The sequence below is a fragment of the Corvus cornix genome, chromosome 2 (assembly GCF_000738735.6).
Source record: "Corvus cornix cornix isolate S_Up_H32 chromosome 2, ASM73873v5, whole genome shotgun sequence".
NCBI lineage: Eukaryota > Metazoa > Chordata > Aves > Passeriformes > Corvidae > Corvus > Corvus cornix.
Window position 1 is genome coordinate 72,347,500 of NC_046333.1, and position 12,169 is coordinate 72,359,668.

The window sequence follows — 12,169 nt, forward strand, 5'->3', positions numbered from 1 at the left end:
ACCAAAAATCAGGCTGACAGTGTAGAACTGCAGACTGCAGCATTAGCATTTTATTTTCCAATACCTGTGCACCACAGTCCATATTGACTTTAGGTGGTGACAGCCCCTTTGAAATCCTCACACAAGGCACCATACTGCACTTTAGCCTTTGATTATCTCATGCTGCAGTCACTTTATCCAATTAAAACACCTCTTCCGTGCAGGCTACTTGATAATCCCTGTGGGTCCTTTCCAACTCAGGATATTCTATGATTCTATGATTCTATGATTCTATGGGTACAAAAAGGAGTAAATAAGAAGATACAGGAAGAGAGGGAAAAGAACCAGCCATATTCTCATGGCACCCAAATTCTGGGCTTCACAATTCTTTGTTCCAAATAATATAAAGGTAATAAATACTAGTTAATACTAGCAAATGCTACATTTCCTGATATTTATTCTGCTTTATTTTTTTTCTTTCTGCTCTTTCTGTAAAACACTCTGATTTACATACTGCTGAGGCTCTCAATCTGCTTATGCAGCAGAACTGAATAAAATGGACTTTAAAGGATTTGCTTTCTCCCTCTCAGCCTCTACCATCTTTGCAGTATCACTGTGGGATTTTTTCTGAGTAATGAATAGTTGCTTTTTCTCTGGTACTGATAACTCTCTTAGTAGTTCTCTCATGCTTAAACTCGATACCTACAGAAACATATCCCTCTGTTCTCCTTTTCCTGAAGCATTTTGGAATATTGAATATTATGTCTGAAGTAGGAGAATAGGTACTGAAGTATACCTCAGAATAATGGATACTGAAGTATTCTAAGTTACCAGTTAACTTGAACTTTTTTTAAAGAACATATTACATTTCTCCATTAATATCTGAGTCTATTTTGTAGAAAGGAGAGCATATGGTGTTCATTTCACAAATGGAGAACCTGAGACACTGACATCCCTTTTTCAAGGTAGAACAGAAAGCACAGTTCCTCAGCTTCTCCATTCATGCCTTAGTGCCCTGATCACAGAACTACACTGACAACTCAGTTCACTCCTGGATGTACAGCATCTTGAAGACTTAAAAAAGAAAAAATTATTATGTTCTCACTGAGCGCTTCATCTATGTAGTGCCTTAGCTGAAATTAAATATATTACCAACAACTCATCCAATAGTGAAATGCAGCCACTGTTCCAATGAAACACGACCTTCCTTTAATCATACAACAAAAAACATTTTGGAGTGTGGTTACAAGGATGGACATATGGCTAGCTGACAGGGAAAGCATGTTATTGTGCTACTGCTTTCTGGAGCTGGAAGGAGAAAGGAAAGGAGAGTGCAGAAGAAAACTGGTCTTTTATGTGGTTCTACTGCATTTGTCGGCTGCAATGTTGCTTAGAAATGCTGAGACCATAGAGGTAGGTTCATGACACCAATGAAAATGTGTATGAGGTGCCTATAATTAAATCAGACATCTGTTAAGCAATGGTATTGAACTACACATAATCCAATATATGCACTGCCATAATTCTGCTTAAGTACTATCCTGCTGAAAGTACTCAGCAATTAAGAAGCTACTGGCTTCAGACTGAAAAAAAACCCCACTTTTTTTGTAAGGTTGTTATTATTAAAGTTATAAACTGGAAGACTACAAATTACAAAAGTGCATAAATATTTATTAGCTCAAATTTTAACACATAATGATTTAGATACAATACTCTGTGTTGCAATGGAATATCACAGATGCTCATCTATGCACATATTACTACAATCAATATTTTGCTAAAAATTGCACACTGCTAGAATAATCAGAATGAAGCATAATCTGTGCTGGTCCATGGGGTTGTTTCTGCCCAAGTGGAGATCTTGGCAATTCCATTTGAAATTCATGAGCTTCCTGTCAGCCCGTTTTTCCACCTTACTTATATCCTCGTTTCAGCTCAGCCCTTTGATGATTAGCCAGTTTGGTACTGTCTGGAAATGTGTGGAGTGTAATGTATTGCACCATCTCCTCATTAACTAAAAAAATGTTACACAGAAGTGGCCACTACTTAGCACCACTAAGTAATCAGATGACAGTAGAATTTTCTATGGTTGATCACTACAGTTTGAGCACAGATACAGTAAATTTTCAACCCATCTTATGTGTCACAAACCTCACTCTAAATACATGTTGGAAGCTATGTTGAAAACATTTCTTAAGCAAGTATATGTGCAGAGGGCCACCTTCAGTCCCGAATCCAAGGAGTGTGATAGAAATGTGAAAAACTGCTGGGCACTGCAAACCCAAAAAAATGGGAAAGAAGTTCATGTAACCAACTTCAGGCTAAGCAAATAAAATGAATGTGGGAAAATACAACACATTATGCATGATGAAAAGGAATTTCAGATATATATTAGGTATTAGGAAGAAATTCTTTACTGCAAGGGTGGTGAGGCACTGACACAGGTTGCTCAGAGGAGCTATGAATGCCCCATCCCTGGAAGTCTTCAAGGCCAGGTTGGATGGGACTCTGAGCAGCCTGATGTAGCTAAAGGTAACCCTGCCTGTGGCAGCACAGTTGGAACTATATGGTCTTTAAGGTCTCTTCCAACCCAAACCATTCTCTGATTCTGTGACTGCTTCTGGGTGGAAGATGTCAAAAACAGGAAAGCACAGGTTTACTGGGGTCAATGTCTGAAACCAAAGACTAGGAGTCTAAGAGCATATAAGGGTGAAAAATATGCAAAACCAGTTGATCAAAGAGTAAAAACGACAGCTTGTTTGTTGAGAAAAATAAGAAAAAAGGAAATATTGAAAAAGTAAATAATTTGACTGGGCTGTCTTAGAGTGCTGTTAGGGAGAAGCAAGGATGGTTCTTCTGCAGATGGGAAGGAGAACTGGGAGTTGAGACAACAGAACTGGCCGGGCTGTGCCCTCACTAACACAGGCAGTCCCACAGAAACTGAATGAGAATAGCAAAGCAGAACAGGAGATGGTAATCAGTCAAGTGTCCAGAACACTAGATATGCCCATGGTGACAAAGGAGATCTGAGGTCAAGTTGGAAACTCAAGTCTATGGGTCAGGCTCAGAATGAACAGGGCACATGATCAGGCACAGATACACCAACAATGTAGCTTGGGTGAGAAACCTTCAACCCTGCTACAAACAAAGGGAGGCCAGAGCCTTGTTTCATTCAAAACTCTGACATCCACATCTTTCCCAGCAATCTGGATCCAAGATTCCACAGCTGCATTAAATCAGAGTTGGCCTTGAGCACTTTGGAACCCAAAACCCTGGGAGGGAGGGATGAAGGATGCAGAACCCACTGGTACACCTGAGGCCCTGATGAATCATTGAAGAGCCCTGCGCCTTATCAGTATGTTGGCAGTAGGGCCATAACCCTGTACTGAATGTACCCCATGAGTGCAATTTGCTTCCCTGGCTGTGGGACGTAGTGCCAAAAGGGACAGACCAGATGCCCCTAACACAAGGTAAACAACCAGTCCTTTCCTCATCTACATAGTCACCCATCTCATATACTGAAAAAGAACTACTTCAGAAGCAGTATGCCTTATATGTGTTGGAAAACACATATTAAAAAAGTATCCCAAACTTCCCCACACCAAATAATTATTTTTTTCCCTTTGCATTCCTCCTCCCTTCCAAAAGTCTCAAAGATATCCACAGACTTCTTCCTCTAATACAAGGAACTTAGTTTCTCCAATTTTCTGCAGGTGTGTGAGGATACCTGTTATCTAAGGACTTTCAAGTACTGCTTTTTTGAAGTTATTTTTTGTACCTTTTTTTTTTTTAATGTATAGAAAGCAGGGTAATTTTATTCTTGACACACAGGAAGTGTATTATAATTTTAGTATATTGACCTGAGAATGTCAGCACTGGGAATGTCAATAGTACAGATAAGCTGTGAGTCTTTGATAATATTTGCATTATAACCTAATCAAAGAGATAATGATATTAGAAGAGCACAGAAAGTCTTTCTTTTCACATCAATCCAGTCTACCCAGCAGTTTTAGGTGTAAATACTGTTCTACAAGTAAGCTCCACAACATGTCCTTCACACCTGCCAGTGTACAAAAAAGAGACATCAGTAACACGTGTTCTGAGGACATCAGTAACAGACTTCCTGAGGAGACTGCTGAATCTATACTTCGATTTACTTTTTCTCTTCCTTTAGTGTGAAGACAAGCATAGTCACTGAACTTGAATGTCCATATTCTCTGAAAATACAACTCCTACAACTAGCACAAATTTATGTAGTCTCCCTAAGTGTACAGATGACTGGCTCAGAATCAACATTCCCTAACAAAAAATTAATTATTGATGAATCATACAAAGAACTAAGTGCAGTATTTTTTACATAACTTCTTATTTATGGGATTTTGTTTATCACAGGCACCTTTCTTGAATTATAGGATCAATAAATATGACAATATCTATGTAGGTTAGTACATATTTAGGTATATATCTTTGATACTGGGATTTCTCAAAAGTTAAAGATGAAAGGTGCATGTGTTATACAAACCACTAAATAATGACGGTGCTTCCAAACTCCACTATTACAAACTTTACCCCATCTGTTACCTCCACTCATCTTACACCAAAAATAGCTATAAACACAAAGCTTTGAGATTTAAAATGTCCAGAGCAGCTCAGCTGAGAAAAGGATAAGTATGGGCTATGAACAGTCCTGTTGACATTAAGGTTTTTCCAGAGAATCCCACAGAACCATGAAAAATTAGGTCTGTTTTTTGGGTGCCAAGTTAATAAGGTTTGTTGGAGCTACATAGTTACATCTATACCTCAAACTGTCTTTTGTTCACCTGGGCATACAAAAGATTTATGTAAGATCACAAGCATGGTCTAGTTTGGAAAGGCTGGTCTGTCTTCACCTAATTTTTTCAGAGATTAAGTAATTTATTCTATGCAAATGACAGGCCAGTCTCATTTAAGATGGCCCTTGCTCAGGTCCTGAGCTGCACAAATCAAATAGAAACATATAATCAAAATGGTTTTGGTTGGAAGGGACCTTAAAGACCACCTGGTTCCAAAGCCCCCTCCTCCCCCCCCCCCCCCCCCCACCCCGTGAGCAGAGACACTTTCGTTAGATCAAGTTTCTCAGTGTACCGTCCAACCTGTCCTTGACATCTTCCAAAAACGGGACATCCATCACTTGCTGGGCAACCTGTGCCAGTGTCTCAGAACCCTCATAGTAAAAGAGCTCTTCCTTACACCTCATCATAGCCTAGGCTGCAGAGGTGAATAAACAGTGCTGCAAAGAACTCTGCTGAGAACCTTCCTATGCTGACTGAGACAGAATTTCGTGTGGATAGGGAAAACAAAGAGTGCGTAAGGAAGAAAAAGGAAGGTGAATGACACAAGATGGTATAACAAGCCCTATTCATGTAATCAGCTCTTAATTGGTCAAGTAATCTTAATGAAGACACTGGAAAGGGTGGCATGAATCAAGACCATCTATGTCAGGACTACACACTTGGATGATAAAAAGCGATGAAAGTAGTGATTCAGAGCACCAGGCCTTTAAAATATATGAAGAAGGGAAATTATAAAAGACCTTAATCTGCCATAAATTTACTCTTAATTACTTATAATTTTGAAGAATCATATTGCCTGATGTAAAGGTCTCTGGACTCAAGCCTCATTTAGACTAAATTTCAAAGTATTTGGGATATGGGAAAAATAAATTAAATGAAGTATGAATTTTTATTTTTCTTTTAATTCAACCAGGAAGCACCATCCCTAGAGAAATTATGTCCTGCTTGCAACCTGCTTCATTTTAACCTGCAATGCACAGAAAGCAAACAACACTACCCTTCATCAAAGTGTTGCACCAGTATTTGAAGAGCAGACAGCTGTGGTCTTGCAAGCCTCTGGATTTTTCATCTCAGTGTGCTTAAGTAAACAGAAGCAAACTGTTTGCTTTGTGTAAGAAATAGAAGGATTGTAAAAATGCTGTAACTCTGCTTGGAATTCATCCAAACTAAAGAAATTAAGTTTCTGTCTGTAGCAAAACTGACATTCCTCCTTCTTTCACCCATCACCCTCCCTCATGAAATCTTAAAATGTCAGCTTGAGCAGCCCACCCCTACTCTTTGAAATTTTATTAAGTTAGTTATCAAAACTGCCTTCATTTATATCTGCTAGATAATTCCTATGAAGTAGGAGAGGAGTATACACAGTCTCCTGAGCTGCCATTCAAAAGAGATGATGTGCATTTTGTATAAGAAATGATGTTCCTTGCACTCCCACAGCTTGAAATATGGTCCTTTGAAATTTTTTTATTACCAGCATGTTGCTGCTTCTTTTCAAGCTTTTGTTTCCCATGGGAGCACTATAGATTTTGGATTTTTTTTTCTTTTTTTTTTTGCTACAGGGAGTTAAACTAGGAGATCAAACAGAAGAAGCATGAATAGAAGTCATTCTCTATTTTAAAATACAAAACCAAAACTAAACCAAACAAAGTTTCCTACAGTTTCAAGATTATATTTTTAAAGTAAATAAATGAAAAAGATCACAAAATGAAATTCAGTTTTCAAAATTTCTTTAACTGTAATTCCATTGTGTTTGAAGGGAGCCTACTATGAACCCCAATGATTTTCAAATTGCTCTGAAGGTGAAGTTAGTTGAATTCCCCTATAAAATATATAAGAAAATACTGCTGATCTGTATAAACAATGCCACTGTTTTTGCTTAATTATCCACTCATTTGACAAAGTTGTTCTTGGAGGAGCCCTGACATGAGACAACCACAGAGAGGAAATCTGGTCTGCTCAAGCACATGTACATTAACACAAGTGTCCTTTCAACTTGCAAAAGTGTAGGAGGTTGGTAGTGAATAATTCTTTACCTGTACGACCACAGCAAATGAGATAATAAAATGGAAAAGATAACATTTTCTCCCACACTAGATCTTTATTTGGTGTAAGACACGTGAGTGTGCAAAGAAACCAGAGGGGGATGATCGATTGATTGATTCAGTCTTAGCCCTTTTGAAGCTTAGAGTTTCAAGTCAGGCTGCTGTGAGCTGTGCCATACTTCTGAGCTGGTTTTGTGTTCTGTCATCTGCAGCACAGGAAGAGTAAGACACTGCACTGTACAAAATACAAAAAACCAAAAAAACCCCAGGAAATCTTAAGTAATACCCACCAAAATACACTTCCCATCCTTTCAAGTTGTTGTTTCATCTGTTTGTTTTAAAACATCTTTGAACGCTCTCAATTTCCCCTGTCTTTACTCATATCATCATTCATGTGCTCTGTGCAACAAAAGTTATGCCAGATCTTTCATTTTTAAACTACTACTAATCTTTAAATAGTCAGCCTTGAAAATTCATTTCAGGCAAGGGATTTGCATAAATTGTCTTAGCTTAGAAGGTTAAAATGAGTTGCCTAATTGTTGCATCCACTTTCCCCCAGGATATTCAGCCACACACACTTAGCTGATGGAAAGGATTAGGTTTACTATTTTTTCATATTTTACAGATATAAGAGGAGAGAAATTAAAAACAATGTTGAACATGGGAAATGCAAGTCTTCCAACTTTTGTGCTTATCTGCTTCAAATCTTTCCAGTCAAAATATAGGGACTATAATTTGCCTTTTCTTCTTTTTGTTTTTTTCTAAATGGCTGTTTAATATAACCTGAAGCATTTAGCTGAGTATCTGATAATTGCTCTACTTGTCCCACAGCACTGGCATCTGTTCTCCTCCAGAATTTTTGCACTGCCTTGTATTCTGCAGTGTATCTTGGCAGCTAAATAATTTCTTGCCAGTGAAACAAACAAAGAGAACATCCCCAGAACATTATTGAGACTACTTCAGTGCCTGTGCAACTTTCTTGCTTAAAAGGAAGAAGGAGATGCCTGAAAGGAAGTATAGTATATTTGTTCCTTTGTCTGAACATTGTTACAGAACAAGAATTCTTCCTCAACTGACACATAGCATAAACAGCAGTGTCAAAACTATTTTTATCATGATATTCTAAGCATGTTCTGCAGAATGGGTAGTTAACTTTTTCTCAGCCTGTTAAATAAGACTTTTCACAAGGGACACATCATTTGAGTTTGGGTTTCACACACCTTTCAGAAAGGGTTGCCTGTCTAAGAAAATGTAAACTGTGATCATTATATTATTTTTTGAGTTTATGTTCCAGAAGAAATTAAGGAAATACTTTTCTAAATATGTTCATGTCTACAGTGCAACCTGTTAGTGGATTTATTTCTCTATTCTCAGATTGTTATCAACAGAGTATTGTTACATGCCCCTGGAGGGAAGCAGTGATGCTGCTGAGGAGGAGAGGGAAGGCAAATGCCCCTCTGGGAGAGGACCTTCCAGCTTTGAGAGGTATTGAGCAGGAAAAAAATCTCATCTGGGACCTAGGAGCCTGGTACCTATAGAGAAGAACCTTGGCAAAGGGATCAGAGCTGCAGCTTGGAGGGGATGAAAAGAGCTTTTTTCTGGGAGTAGATAGGACTGAGAAGGTTTGTTGTAATCTGAGAATTTTAGCATATTAAATCTGAAAGTAAGAGCTTGACTTGGAAAAAGAAAGCACTAAGGAAAAGAGTGGCTTCCCAGTTTTCTTTTTTCAAATTTTCTGCTCTCCCTCATCTACACGTTTTGATTTTTGTCAGTGCAAGAATTCAATTATTCCAGCTTATGTCCTAATGAAACCTTGTTTGTTTACAACTCTTTGCTGTTCTTTCAGGAAGTTCTTCTAAGGAGAAAGGCCAGGAGGATAAATTACAAAGTTAATTAAATCTTCTGAAATCTCTGCTCATCTGTGCCTATTCTTATCTAGAACACACCTTAACATATTTTACCAATCTATACATGTATACATTCAAAATACTTAATTTGCATGCATGGTCTCTGAAAGAACATTCACAATTGGGCAAGTTCTGTGTGAGCACCTCTACAAGACTTGTTCAGGAAAGAAGGTCTTAAAATTTTCTATTGGAAACATTTGTTTTCTCTATTTTAAGTGTTCCCTTCTACACATTTGTTCACATTGCACATTTACTCAGCACTCAATGTGACAGGTTCCGAATTTGGACTCTCACAGGCTATTTATATTTTGAAGTAACAGTAAGTATTTTGTTGAAGTTAAATAAAAATGGGGTTTAATAAATACTCATATTATTTTATCAATATGATAACCTGTGCTGATGAAAAAAAAGTCATCTGCCATATTTGCAAATAAAAGGAAGTCATTGTGGGACTTCTCACCAGGTCCACACCCCTCACAAATGTTTCATATTTTTTTTCCAAAACAATAGGATAGGGAAGTTTCATAGTGATGTGAACAGAGAAATGTCTTTTAATACTTCCAATCTTACTTGCTATCAGACACATTCTATCCATATTAAAAAGGTTTTCCTTCCTTCACCATGTGAATTCTTTGAGCAGGACTAAGGACACTTCATGGCATGGAATGAATGGAATGATCAAGAATTCCAAGTCCCTGTACCCAATCTTATGAATATCTAGTCAAGGTTACATTGGTATTTGTAAGATATGAGTTAGATTGCCCATAAAAGTCACTGTAAAAAGGCTGTGGATGTAAGGTAGTTCATTCTTTTTTTCAAATAAGCACAGACATAATAACTTCCTGAAAGTTGTTCATGTTTGACCACTTTGATATTATTCATAGAACAATAGAAATGTCTGCAAAAGGTCAGGAAATCAGGCAGATTCCCCACAAATCTAAAAATATCTATAGGAAGCTGCCCAGCTTGTATGAGCAAAATGTTTCAAGCTCATAGCTTCAATGAAATCATCCTGAGTTTGGTATCAGCTTCTGCTCCAAACTGTCCAACAACATTATTTGGCAAAATTTTCACTAATTTGAAATAGCCAACCCAAATTAGCAAGGAGACAAACAAAGGAAAATCTTTGTCACTTTTTTTCCCTGAAGGCATCCTGTTGTTATGTGATATAAAATTTAGAGGTTAATTTTGGCTCAATCTTTTGGAAGAAGGTACAAGTCTAAAAATATCTGATTTAAAATTATTGTGTCAGGTGAAGAACATGGCAACAACTGTCCTTTTTTCAATTCTTCTCTGTCCTTTCCCATGTTCAAGAACACAAGTAAAAGTTAGGTCAGATCAAGCAAAAGGGTGAGGGAAGGGAAAAACACAGGCTGTAAGTAAGAGCAGATTAAAAGAAAAAAATATCAGCTGTAACTATTCTCTTGCTTTGGACAGCTTTACACAAAGCTAATGCCTTTATTTATTCAAGGATATGAGCTGATTCCAGCAATTGAATTGTGCAGTGTGTAGTCCAAATATTTTAACTATCTCAGGTCTTCTTTCCTGTCTCAAAAGGATTCTAGAAATACCCTTTCTGCTCTGATGATTTCCAGAAGGAGGGGAATCTTTTGCTCCTTATTTAGCTGGTATCTTACCTCCTCTCTTCCTGACCTTTCTGTGTGCAATGATTTATAGAGCAGAGAGGGGGTAAGAAAAGAATGCCAAGCACTACTCAAACACCAGACACAAACTTCAGATGACCTTTCCTGTAACTGGGCAATGTGAGGATGGCACCTTTCTTTCAGTTCACATACAAGAAAATTGGTAAAATCTAATTTTTTAATAATCTGTCATCTCCACTATGAAAAGCCCGAAGTTTGGATAGCATTTTAAGACAGTGCAAATAGCATGTGTCTCTGCAGGTGACAGGATCTCATAGTTACAGAAAATGTAGTTAGATAATATAACTTCCTTTCTTTGTCAAATGCAAAAGGCTAACACATGCTCCACTGCCTCAGACCAGCATATCACCTGAAATGAAAAGCATTATTACCCATCTTGTCCAGCTATAATATCCCTATCTGCTGAGATCTTACCTTTGTATGAGGAAGCTGAAGTCATCAGCATCCATTACTACAGTGGATGATATGAAATTTATCTCCACCGAAACTTTGTGTGAGGATTAGGGGAATGGAAAACAAAGGAGATGTTGTAGCGGGTGTCTACTACTGATTTTCCAAACTGGAGGTAGGCACTGATGAGACATATTTTAGACAACTGGAAACCAAGTGCATTTTCTGCTGAGACCTAAACAAATGAAAATGCCCCCTCTTTTCCTACATACTCTCTTTAAAATTACTTGGTCTCATTTTGAATGGAGTGGTTGTAGCTGCTGCAATATGCAAAGGACTAGATGATCATTGTAGGTCCTTTTCCATTGAAATGACCTATTCTATTTTAACTTTTCTGTTGATATTTACCTGAAAATATTTTGCCTGGAGTAGATTATTCCTTAGCCCTTCCTTCCAATGCAGTATCCCTCTGACTGTGTTTCCCTGAGTTCTTTTAGTGGGGCATATACCCACACTGCAGAGTAGGGCGTAGTTGCCATAAACATATCAGAGCAAAGCATGCTCGTGCCTTTCCTCACTTTTACCTTCCCAGCAATAAAGATGGGCTTCATTGCTCCAAATGTATATTGTTCCCATTTTTGCTCTCCTAAATACAGACGTTCTAGGAAAACAACCTCAGAAAATATGCAATTTCCCAGCAAGTGACAAAGGAGAAGCAAGGAAGAGAGTGGGGAAATGGAATGAAGACATTGAAAGTTCTCAGAAAAACTTGACTTTAATGATTTGTGTTCACTGTAATAGGCAAGGGAAATAGCTGTGGAAACAGATGGACTGTCTTTGCTCTGTATTCCACTGTTAAAAAGTTGGAGTAATGTGGGTGATCACAAGCTTGCAGAAGGCAGTTCACAGTTGTTACAGAATTTATCGTTATCTACCAAGATGTAATAAGTCAACCAATCTTTTTCATATCATTGACTCTGATAAGAGCTGTGGGTTATTTTTCCATTTTCAGTTCTCAGGTACATCAAGAAATGTGCTACCACATGTATTAGGTCATTACTCTGTTTATTTTATAACAAGGAAACAACACTACAGGCAGAATAATTTGCTCAGATCCATTTCTCTTGATTTGCATACCTTGACCAGTGCATCTGTTTGGATTACCCAGTGTTGTCAAACTGATTATTACTGTTAGGTGTCCAAACTTCCATAAATTTCATGCTGCAAATATACAGTTTGACACTCATTATTCCTATTTCTTGTTCTAGTATTAAATATTTCATTATGCCTCAAAACATTAAAAATAAGCCACCTATCACTCACTGAAATGAATGACATTATATTACACAATGCAA